Consider the following 11,160-nt stretch of genomic DNA (forward strand, 5'->3'; position numbering starts at 1 on the left):
TATTTCACTTAGCATAATATACTCTAGGTTCACCCATGCTGTTGCAAATGCTAAAGATTTCATTCTTTTTTAAAAACAAATTTTATTTATTGGAGAGCGAGAGAGAGAGAGAAATTTGTTGTTCCATCCACCCATCCATTCATTCATTAGCTGCTTCTGGGAATCAAATCTGCAATCCTGGAGTAGCAGGATGACACTTCAACCAACTGAGCTATCTGACCAGAGAAAGATCTCATTCTTTTTTATGGGCAAGTAATAATATTCCATTGTATAAATGTACCACAGTTGTCTTATGCACTTGTCTTTGATGGGCACTTGGGTTGTTTTATATCTCGGCTATTGTAAGTAACACTGCAATAATTATAGGGATGCATATATTCTTTCAAATTAGTGTTTTGGGTTTCTTCAGATATATACCCAGAAGTGGGATCACTGGGCCATATTGTAGTTCCATTCTTTTTTTTTTTTTTTTAATATATTTTATTGATTTTTTACAGAGAGGAAGGAAGAGAGATAGAGAGTTAGAAACATCGATGAGAGAGAAACATCGATCAGCCGCCTTCTGCACATCTACTGGGGATGTGCCCGCAAGCCAGGTACATGCCCTCGACCGGAATCGAACCCGGGACCTTTCAGTCCGCAGGCCGACGCTCTATCCACTGAGCCAAACCGGTTTTGGCTAGTTCCATTCTTAATTTTTTGAGGAACCTCCATACTGTTTTTCATAATGTCTGCACCAACCTGCATTCCCACCAACAGTGCACAAGGGTTCCCTTTCTCCAAACTTTCGCCAACACTTGTTGTTTGTTAGACTATTTTTAAAGTAAAATTTTATTTATTTTTATTTATCTTCACCTGAGGACATGCTTTTACTGATTTTAGAGAGAGAGGAAGGGGAAGAAAAAGAGAGAGAAACATCATTCGGTTGCCTCCCATACGTGCCCTGACCAGGGATCCAACCTGCAACCTAGGTATGTGCCTTGACCGGGAATCAAACCTGAAACCTTTTGGTGAACAGGATGATGCTCCACCCGACTGGGCCACCCAGCCAGGGCAGTGAAGTTTTATTATGCCATAACTTTAGATTTATTAAAAAGTTGCCGAGATGGTACAGATTTTCCCAGGTACTAAGTTTCCCCAAGTGTATCTTACATAATCGTGGTATTTGCCAAAACCAAGAAACCAAACCATTGCTATTAATTAAATTCCAGCTGGCAGTGGATCTCACCAGTTTTTTCACTAATGCCTTTTTTTTTTCTGTTATAGAATTCAATTGGAGACACCACAGTGTATTTCTCTCATTTTTTGAGTGAACCCGAATTTGCTTTTACAATCTTGGACTCCAGAGCTGAAGTTCTGCTGGCTAATCAGGAATCCACTCAGAGTGTCCCAATCACTTCCTGCAGTTCAAGCCTATTCCCTCCTGTGGGTGGAGGTCTCAGTGGTAGATACATTTCATCTTCTGGCCAGTTCTGATCTATTCACGGGCCTGCATGGAGCAGTGTGTCAGAGCAAGCACAAGATCACATCTGAGCTCTGTGATCCACTAGCAATGCCTGCCCTGGGCATGGGAGTAAACAGTGTGATTGTGTGGAGCACCTGACATCTGGCACCAGAATGTTTTCCCATTTGAGCATTCTGACCCCATGTCCAGGAGGGGAGCCTGTATTTGAATGTGGGTATTAAACGGGTGTGTCCACCACCACAGCCACCCTTAGTCATAAGGCCGTGGTGGTGGTGATGATACAAAAATTAACTAGGTACCATTTATTGGTACCATGTATTGAGTGCTTCATATGTTCCAGGCACTGTGTTAACTGCCATGTAAGTATTGCACTTATGCCGTGTAAATGAGAGGTAGGGCACAGTTGTCCTTCCCATTTTACAGATGACAAAACTGAGGTAAGTTAAGGGCCTTCATCTAGTCCCACAGCTTCTTGCAGAGGGGCCGTTGCTCTGCAGGGGAGGCAGGCTTTGCCACGCCCTGGCTGCTCAGAGGGTCTCCGCCTCAAGCCAGTGCCACACCCTGAGAACTCATCGGTGTGGAGCTCCGGCAACCACGCGTTCTGTGGGATTTTTCCACAGGCTTTGGAGCAAGAGCAGGGTCAAGTGCAACTTCACGGGGGGTGATGTACAGGGAGGGCCACACAGCTGCCTGCCCCAGAGTTTCTGCCGGATTCAGTTCAGAAACTAGTTCCGTAAGTGGATAATGCTGTCTGTGCCAGTGATGCAAATTAAGTTTTGGTTTCAGAGGAAAAATGACTGTCCCCTTAAACTTTATGACGCCTTCATGATTGCAAAAAATAGATATTTAGGTAAAGTTCTCAGTAGTCTGGGTCGTCCTGACCTGTGAAATCCTTCTCCCTGAGTCCTCTCCCAGCCCCACACACGGCCAGGCCGGTCTACTAGTTTTTTAAATTAATAATAATAATAATAATAATAATAATAATAATAAATATATATATATATATATTTCAGAGAGGAAGGGAGAGAGAGATAGAAACATCAGTGATGAGACAGAATCATTGATCTGCTGCCTCCTGCACATCCCACACTGGGGATCAAGCCTGCAGCCAGAGCAGGTGCCCTGACTGGGAATCGAGAATGATTTCCTGGTCAAAACTCAAGCACAGAGCCGTGCTGGCCGGGTACAGTCACTAGTTTTTATCTCCATCCTCCTTTCTTTGCTCTGCTCACTCTCCTGCCAGGAGAGCCCTCCCTGCCTCCATTTCTCCTCTCAGAGTCCCTTTCTCGTGGACGCTGCTCTTCAGCCCCGTGCCATCCTTCCCCGGCCTGCCTTCCGCTGCCTCCGGCCTGGAAGTCTCTGGAAGGTGGCGCTGTGTGTCCATGTCCGCAGTGCTTAGCCCAGGCTTGTGGTAGAGACGGGGCAGGAAGGTTCCTGGAACATGAGCAGGTCTCTAACTGAGAGGAGTCATATCTTCCAGCTACTTCTTCAGAATTGCAGGAGCTTCTTATGCAACGTCTGTGGCCAGAGCAATGATTCAAAACATCCTATGTACACTGCACTCTTGCTGCCCCGCGTGCTGAACATACACCGTCTGATTTCACCTCACTGTAACCCTCTGGCGGGTGTTTCATCCCTTCCTACAGAGGTTATGGAAACTGAGATTACGTGCCCAGGGCCACAAAGCCGCCAGGAGTTGTTGCTGAGACTTACACCCGGCGGTGCCCAGAGCGCAGGCTCCCAACCGGGAAGGATCACTAGGGCCAAAGAGGATGGTGGGCAGGACTGCAGGGTGTGGGCACACTCCTGCCCACACCACCTCACTGTGTCTCCCTCTGCCCATCACCCGCAGCCCAGGCTGCTGTGTGCTGAGCTCCTATGCACCTTTCCCCCTTCGCTGCGAGTTGCAGCCTCACCCATGGAGCTAGCCTACTCCTTAGAATGCTGTTATGAAGACAAAATAAAAATCAGTTACCTAAAGCTTTGCAGAAATCTTCAAATGCATGAAAACTATCCCTCCTAATATCAATAGCTATAAACAGTATAAAGAGATAAATATTTGTTAAATTCCACAAGTTAGTTGGTCATTGAGCAAACTGATTCTGTGGGACAAGTGGCATGGGACCAACTCACCCCAGTCAGGACTGCTGCTTAGCCGGCCGTGGGCGACGGGGACTCGGTTCTGCTGGGGGCTTTCTGAGGAAGTGTGCAGGGTGAACTTGGAACCTGTCCCCTGGGGGCCGACGGGGAGTGTTGCTGCACCGGCTCTGGTGTTGGTGAAGGGCAGTCCCACAGGGTGATGCCTTGGAGGTATTTCTATGATGGAATGGGCTCCTGGAGACACAGCGGCAGAGAAGCCGGGCAGAAAGCAAGACACGCGCCGTGCAGCAGGCAAGGCGCTGCTGGCCTGCATCTGTGCACAGCTGGCTGCTGGAGCAAGAAGGTGGGCTCAGAGGCTAGCACACGGGGCGAGAAATGGTCAACACGCCAGCCTCCAGTTCCCACCAGCTCTTCCCCAGACACCCCGGGCTTTCCCACTGCCTCCTTCCCTCCAGGGGCTCCTCTTGCTAAGCCAGGTCACGTGTGTCCCAGGCAAAAATGGAAAGTGGGTAAGTCCTTTGACCAACGTCCCATTTCAAGACCTTTCCATGAATGTTATTTACTGCTCTCAGCCTGGGATTCCGGCACGAAGCCTAATGGAAGTTATCCCATTCATAACAACATCTAATAGTTGACTTATTAGGTTCACAGTATTATTTATGTGCCATATTTGCGGGTGGTTGGCTATAGAATTTGTGTGTGGTTTATGCATTCATCTCAAACCAGGCAGACTTCTTGGGCTCTTCTCAAGGTCAAACACAAAAGTGCAAATGCTCATCACATGATAAATGTGCATTACAGAAGTTGGGGGATTAAAACATTCCTTTTTTCAATATGAGCTGTTTGTGGCGCTCATTGTCCCTTTCTCCAGGTAAGTTTATTTTTCCTGACTGCCATGACGACCTAAACTCCGTCTGCCTCACTTGAAGCTCCAGAGAGGGGAACTGAATTTCTGGGTGTGGAGTTGATTATATTACAGGGCAGGGCTTGAACGCACAAGGCTAGTTGGCACAACCCACTTCCTTGTGAGCCTGGTATAGGAAATGTACATTCAGCTTTTTGGATTCTCTGCTCTGGAAGGAATCCTAACTGTCATATAGTGCATGGGATGTGTGCTACTGAACACTCATCCATCCATCCATCCATCCAGTCATTTCCCAAGCACTTACTACTGTCAGGGTTGGCCTCCATAGTAGACATATGTGATGTAGACAGTCTCCACATTTTACAGATGTGGTTGGTTTGGTCAAAGAGGTTGAGTAAAAATTTCCCCCAGCCCTTCTACCTTTGTGCTATTTTTCTCATGCATTTTATTTCTACATACATTATAAATTCTACAGTACACTGTTTTTATATTTTTACTAGAGGCCCGGTGCACGAATTCGTGCATGGGTGGGGTCCAGCCAGCCTGGTCCCGATGGGGGCTGATTGGGGCTGGGCCAGTGGTGGTGGGGAGAGGGAGGGACACAGGAGTTGGTGGCCTGCCCCGCCCCCGATTGGGATGAGGGCGGGCAATTGGGGCCCCCATAGGGCCAGTTAGACACCACAGTGTGCGTCAAAGGACCAGTCATTCTGGTCATTCTGGTCGTTCCACCGTTCTGGTCACTTGGGTTTTATATATATAGATTAGACGCTAATGATATTTTATTGGCTGTCCTAGGTTTAGAATATGCATCTTTAATTTTTCACAGTTTACCTTTAAATAATATTAGCACTTCGTGTGTAGTGTAAGAACTTTGTAATAGCCTACTCCTGAGGTTTCTACCATCTTTTGGACTACTGTTGTTATACATCACTTTAACCTAGGCTATAAATCCACAATCCTTTGCTTCCATTTTTGCTTTAGACACTCCATACTTTTAGAGTGATTTAAAAAAGTCTTTTATGCTTACCTGCATTTAAACAAGTTTCTGTCTTGTTTCGTATTTCTTCTGCCTAAAAAAACTTACTTTAATATCTTGCAGCACAGTCTATTGGTAAGTAATCATCTCAGATTTTGTTTGACTGAAAATTAAAATAAATCGCTTTCATTTATGAAATGTATTTTTTCCTGGGGGTAGAAGTCTGTGCTGACAGTTATTTTTTCTCTCTTAGCACTTGAAAGATGACACTTCATTGTTCTCTGGATCATGGAGCTATTGATGAGAATTCTGCTGTCCTTTTTATATTTGTACCTTAATCTCTTTGGCTTTCTTTAATATTTTCTCTTTCTCTTTGTCTTTCAGTATTTTGAATAGGATATTTTCTTTTCTTCCTCTCCCTCTTCCTCTCCCTCTTCCTCTCCCTCTTCCTCTCCCTCTTCCTCCTCCTCCTCCTCCTCCTCCTCCTCCTCCTCCTCCTCCTCCTCCTCCTCCTCCTCTTCTTCTCCTTCTTAAATAATCCTGTGTGGAATTCTCTGATCTTTTTGAATTTGTGACTTGATACATTTCATTAGTTTTGTAAAATTCTCAGCCAGCCATTATTTCTTCAAATATGTCTTCTACATTGTTATCTCTGCATTTTCTTTCCGGGGATTTCAATTACATGTATATTAGATTATTTATATTGCCTCAGTGTTTTTAAAACTCCTCATTGTTGTCATCATCATTATTGTCCTCCTACCCTCTCTCCTTCTCCTCCTCCATTTTTTCTTCTCTTCCTCTTTTTCCAAATTCTGAAAGCCTAATTTACATCAAGGAGACAAATCCCATCTACTTGGTACTGCCTGCAGAGGGAGCAGACCTTCCCAAGGCCCTGGGCAGTGTGGGGAAGGGAGTGGCAGAGGAAAAGAGGACTTGCTACCCCATTACTTGATATGGTAAGTAGGTCTTCTGTTACCTTGTGACTCAAAGTGTGGTCCATGGACCAAAGCCACAATATCCCTGTGTGCTTCTTAGATACACAGAAACACAGACTTACCCTAGACCCATTGTATCAGAATCTGCAAATCAACAGACTCTAGGTAATTTGTATGCACATTACAGTTTGAGAGGCACGGTCTTCATGATCAATGGGAAAAGTTGGGGCAGCAAAAGCACTTGGTACAGTCTGGAGCCATCAGGTGGAAGGCACGGCTCCAAGCCCAAAGGCCCTGTGATCCAGAAGAGCGCCCCCTCCCAGTTCTCCCCTAGGCATGAGTTTGTTCACTTTTCAAACTGTTAAATTTTGATCAAATCCAATTTATCTGTCCCCCCACCCCCCCTTTATTTTGTTGCTTGTGCTTTTGGTATCATATCGAAGAATCCACTGGAAATTCCAGTGTTATGAAGATTTACCCCTATGTTTTTTTAGGAGCTCAAAGTTTTAGCTCTTACATTTAGCTGCTTGATCCAGTTTGAGTTAATTTTGTGTATGGTGTGAGGTAGGGGTTCAACTTCATTCATCTGAATGTGGGAAAACTTTGATTTCCTTGTTCAAAGGATCTTTAACTATTGTGTGGAGGACATACTATAGGGGCAAGAAGGAAGCAGAGAAACAAATTTCCCATTTTTATGTGCTTATCTGCACCTAACAAAAGTATGCTAAAATGCCAACTAATAAAGTTCCAGGGGAGATGAAAGAAGCACCACTCTGCAGCCATCATGGTAGTAACTGACTCAGAGACAAGAGTTAGTAGTAGATGCTAAAGCCAGTGGGTGATGGTTTCTTTTTTTCTTTTCTTTTATATTTTTATGAGTTTATTTGAGCCAAAACTGACAACATATGCTGGGGAGCAAGATCTCAAATGCTCCTGAAGTTTCCTTTATTAACAGAATACTTATGTGGTCTCAAAGAACCTCCCCAGAGGACACTAATTACGAAGGGTAAAGAATAACTTTATAGTGAAGAAACGTGCCAGACACCACCTTAATCAACAGTAACATCATCAGTAACGGACAGTGGACTCCATGGGCCTCCTGATCCGATAGGATGAGGACACAACCTCACTTTTTGGAGTTCCTGCTCAGAATGCACACCCTGAATCTAGTGACCTGATATCAGACAAACCCAACCTGAAGAACATTCTGCACAGGAACTGGCCCAAGAAAGACCAGAAAGACTGAGGAATGTTCCAGACGAGAGGAGCCTAGGAGACACAACAACGGGCCTGGGGTTTTCTTTGATGTACAGGACGTTACTGGAACAGTTGTTGAAACCGGAGTAAGTATGTAGATTAGATAGTGTCATTGCAACAAAGTGAATCCCTGATTTTGAGGTCCTGTACTAAGGACTGTTGTTGAGAAAGAGAATGTCCCGGTGTTAAGGAAATACAATTGGAAGCACGTAGGGGCCAAAGGCTCATCACGTCCGCAGGACAACTTACTCTTAAATGGCTCCAGGAACAACGTACAGAGAGAAAATAAGGTAGATATGGGGAAATGTTAACATTTGAGGCTTCCAGGTTAAGGGCATATGGGAATTTTTTATACTGTTTTGAACTTTACTGCAAATCTGAAATTATGTCAAAATAAAAACTCTAAATAAAGAGAATATTCTCCTTAAATATGACGGATTTGAGAACCGCAGTGAGCGTCATGCAGGTTGTTCGATGCATGGGTCGCCGTCTCGCTGCCTGGCTGCCGGGCCTTCTCTCTCGTCACCCCCAGCCCAGCATCCTGGCACCACCGTCAGAGCAGTTTTAACACCATCCAAGCCGCTCCTCCGGTCCTGGGCCCCTGCCCGGGGGCCTCCTGTCTGCCCACTTGGGACTTGCTACCTTTTCTTCTGAGCTACTGATAAGCAGCCATTATGCTTAGCTATGTCCAGGGTGTCAGGTAATTTTAACCTTCACATCGACTCTACCCTCATCTCTGTTTTATAGATGAGAAAACTGAGGCTCAGAGGGATGAACTAAGAGCCGTGTTTTAAGAGCAGGTCTGCCTCCCCCTCCTCTGCATCCCGTTCTCTTGTTAGCTTGTGATCACCCGTCTTTCCCGCATCAGCTCTCTGAGGGCAGGGCCCTCATTCTGTTCTGTTCACTGATGTGTCTGGAGAACCTGGCACAGTGCCCGCCCTGTGACAGGAGCTCAGTAAATAGTTCCTGGGTGAAGGACCATCACGGGGCTTAGCTCACTTAACGCGTGGGTGTGGGCGTGGGGGTTAAACCTTGGCTCCCATTCTTGGTCTGCCACTGAGAAGCGGTGTGACCTTGGATAAGTTAGCGAACCTCCGTGGAGCACAATTTCTGAATCCATGAAGTGCATCTCCCACTCCTACCTCATAGGGCTTGTGGCGAACATCTAATGACACATGCACGTAAGTGCTTGTCGCAGTAGCTGGCATTACGTAGATGCTCAGTCTATACTTACGGAAGGAGTGAGAGATGGGTGAACGAACGAGAAAGTTCCCAGTGGCCTCGATCTCTGGGGGATCCCAGCTCTGCTTATTGGCAGTAATACCGAGGGACTTACGTGGAAAGATGACTTACTGCAGCAAACCATGTGGGCTGTTATCTGTGTGTTTACTCGTGTGTTGCTGTCTCCCGCTCCCGGGTCAGTGCTGGGCACAGGCGGATCCTGCCTGCCTCGTGCAAGCTGCTCCCCAGCCCGCCTGCAGGTGTGGTTCACGGCAGGCAGGCTATTTGCTGATTGACTCATCTCATTTCGCTCCGTGATGTGTTTATGGGGGCTCAGCCCTGTGCCAGGTCCTGTGCTGGGCAGGACCTCCTGCCTGTCCTGACGTTGTCTGCCCCGTGCCTGGGGCTCACACCTGGCTCACCGTCTTAGTTGTGATCCTCCATTGGCCGACCGGGAGGCGCTGCATTCTCTGGCCCGGGGCCCGTGTGGTACCTGACCTTTGACACATGCTATCAGGCAGCCCTGGAAACCCGTGCCATTGCAGCTCCAGCCCCCCTTTCCCATGAACACCTGTGTCTGCATGTGTTTCTTCTCCCAGTTGGGAAGGAAGAGGCTTAACTGCTCATGAGGGCGCAAGGGCAGCCTCTTCCACGCGGGCCAGCTGTCCCGCGCCTGCTGGCCAGAAGGTGGCGCTGTCGTACATTTTATGGGAGTCGGAGGGGAAGGAGGGAGAGAAACCAGTATTTTAATACTACTTGAAAGTCAAGGCAAAATCATGGGCATTTGGGCCAGTTATCTGAAAGAAAAAAATTCTGAAAATGAAACGAGTTAAAGCTTCCATTCAGTTTTGAGTTCTGCTCCCACGAGGACCCGCCGTAGAGGTTAGAAGAGATTTCCTAGCTCTGCCGGGAACTCTTGCAGGAAAGGCTGGTGGGGCTGAGAACCCAATACTGTTTTTCTGACTAATTGGGAAGGTGGGCTGTGGGCTGTGCCCCTGGCTCTGTGTCCCTGGGAAAGTCACAAGAACTCTGAGCCCTGGCTCCCTCACCTGAGAAGCAGAGATAAAAGTCCAGGTGCCAGAGGGTGGCTGAGAGGCTATGAGGTGGTGAACACAGAGTGCTTAGCCCTGGGCCTGCTGGGTAGCAAGCACTCCCTGCGATGGGGCTGGCGGCCTGGGTGGTGCTGTGGTTGGGGGGGGGTGCCTCTGACATCCTCTTTTCATGGAGGGGGCTTTGTGGGGGAATGCAAACCCTCCAATTGTCCCAGGGAGGTCAAATTTACGGAGCACCTACTGCACAGGCAGACGGGCCTACAAAGATGACCCCCAGCGGCCTCTCTGACCTTGGGGTGTGTGTGTGCGGGGGGGGGGGGGGGGAGAAGTGTGTGACAGTCTTTCTGGAGAGTCTGGCCAAGGCCCCTGGAGGAAACACCCTCAGGGAAGGCCCTGCTCTGCCGGCACTATGGCATAGGCGCCAGGAGGGGGTGCCATGAGGGTTTCTTCAAGACAGGACGTATGGGAGGGGCATTTTGAGCAGAGGGCACCGCCTAGGCAGAGGCGTGGAGATGGGAAGGCTCAGGCCTGGCAGGGGCGGGCCAGTTTGGGGGGAAGGACGGTGGTGCCAGGTGGGTCCATGTGAGTGTGGGGACTTCACTGCAGGCCGTTGGTTCCGGATGGGCCCTCAGCAGGGATTTTTAAACCAGGGCTAAGGAATCCCTCAGAGCTGGGGACAGAACCAAACGGGTGTGTGTGCTTTCCGGAAGCCTGGTGAGACGTGTGCGGTGGAGGTTCCCAGTAGTTCTCAGAGCCCGAAGATGCCAGCCTTAAACTACACAAAAGGGAAGAGCGATCCAAGTCAGGAAGCCCCATGCTCCTTGCCGAGGCCTCTTTCCCTTCTCAGGTCAGGCCTCTCCCCTTCTCCCCTCAGGCGCACTCCAGCTCCTCACGCACAAACGCCTTGGCTCGCCTTGGCTCGCTGCCCTTTGCGTTTGTCTCGGACCCAGAGAAGTGCAGGTCCTTGTGGGAGGGGGGCCCCCAAGGCCTTGCCTTCCAGCCTCCCTGCCCCTCCCCCTCCTCGGTCCCACCCGGCCACGTGAGGCTTGTCGGAGCCCTTCTCGAATCTCCAGGGTTTTATCAGGACCATCGACATCAAACCCAAAGGCTCACACAGGCCAAATAAACAAGGTTGAGGTTTATGTGGGCCGCAAAAAAACAAAAGCTTCAATTTCCATAGAAACGTAGGGTTATTTTGATAGAGACATGCTGAATCCAAAGGGCTGAAATAAATGAGTCATTGTAAACATAAAATAATAGAACATTTTAATAAAAATTAATAGTTTTTC

Source organism: Myotis daubentonii, chromosome 15 (genome assembly GCF_963259705.1).
Source record: "Myotis daubentonii chromosome 15, mMyoDau2.1, whole genome shotgun sequence".
In the NCBI taxonomy this organism is placed as follows: Eukaryota; Metazoa; Chordata; class Mammalia; order Chiroptera; family Vespertilionidae; genus Myotis; species Myotis daubentonii.